Source organism: Acyrthosiphon pisum, chromosome X (genome assembly GCF_005508785.2).
Source record: "Acyrthosiphon pisum isolate AL4f chromosome X, pea_aphid_22Mar2018_4r6ur, whole genome shotgun sequence".
Taxonomy (NCBI): Eukaryota; Metazoa; Arthropoda; class Insecta; order Hemiptera; family Aphididae; genus Acyrthosiphon; species Acyrthosiphon pisum.
The window spans coordinates 27,433,480-27,435,102 of record NC_042493.1 but is presented as its reverse complement, the minus strand read 5'-3'; positions in this window follow the sequence as shown (position 1 = coordinate 27,435,102).

Below are 1,623 nucleotides of genomic sequence, written 5' to 3'. Positions count from 1 at the left end.
CTACAGTACAGTACGTCAGTACAGTTAAACTCATAGATATTAATATATTATCGGCACGGTTTCAAATATACTATAGTACCTATAGTATAGACGTATATAATATAGTATACCTAGTCAGTCATAAATATATACAACTAGATAGCCGTCTCCTTCTTATCATCGAAGTCGGCCGCCATTTACAAAGCAGTCAATGTTTACAAAATAATATTATCACAGTATATTATATTATGCATATGAATAAATGTAAATTAAATGTAAACATTGCCTGATTCACAACTGCTGTTTAATTCTTTATAGTCTTTATAGACGGATATCTAGTTGTTGTATATATTTATGACCTTACGTACTTATATACTATATACTATAGTAAATTTGAAACAATAATTAAAAATAAGATAAAGGTAATTACTGAATCGCATTTATATTTGATTGAAATTTAATTATTGTATATTTAAAAAGTATTTGAGTAGGTAGTGCTAAATATAATATATCGTATTCGCATCATGACGTATTGTTACTAACTCTTAAAATCCCGAAAACTACGTTCAGCCATTCCAATGTATTGGTATTGTATATATTGTTAGCACTTAGCTTAAATTTAAGATTGAATATTAAAAAACTTAAAGGTAATAATATTATCTATGTTTCGTTGGTATTTACGTTTTTACGATGTATACATTTTTAAGCGAGTTAGATATGTAATGTAATAATATTTATAAATATAAAATGCTCATACCTCGCTTAAAAGGGACTTACAATATCTTTCACTAAGTACGTACCTAACCATACCTAAATTATATTATTATTTTTTATACACAATTACATTTTAGATTCTGAGCGGAGCTATAGTGGTTTTACAATAGTCTTTATTTTTTTTTTCTTATCTTGTATACAGCATTTCTAGAAGGAGTGCTTCGATATCAACATATAAAATTTTATCTTTTAGAAAATTGGATCAAATTGGTACTTTAGACAGGTCATTTTTCGATTTTCTCAATAGGTAATTATTTAATAATACTCGAAAAACCACCGATAAATAACAAAAAAACCGCTAAAAAAGGGTTTTAATTTCTAACGCTTTGTTTATCATCATAAAAACGAATAAAATAAAATTACGATTTTAGTTAATTTGTTGTAATTTATAATATTAATTCAACTCACAGGCTACAATAATTAATAAAAAATAACAATATAAAATAATAAATATCTAGACTGACAAACCATTTCCACTCAGAATCGTTTTTCGTATACAAAATTATATTAATATTATATCATTGAACTCAAATTTAATACAATCCATTATATAGTGACCCACTTGTAATCTACCGTACAGCAGAGTGAAATTTCACTTACCTGCTTTAAAAAAAAAATATTTAAACTAATTTTAAGCTATTCTTCCCAGGAACCTATAGTCACACCTTTGAATCGTTCTATTAAGCCATTAAAGTATACGTGCGATACCTAGGTGTATGTGTATATTACTATAGTAAAAATAATATAGATATAGCGGCATATAGGTAATATATTAATAATAATAATAATAATATTATAAAACTTACGACGTATACCTAAACATTATATGCGATCATTTTGGCTGAAATTAGTTCAACATACTTAATATAA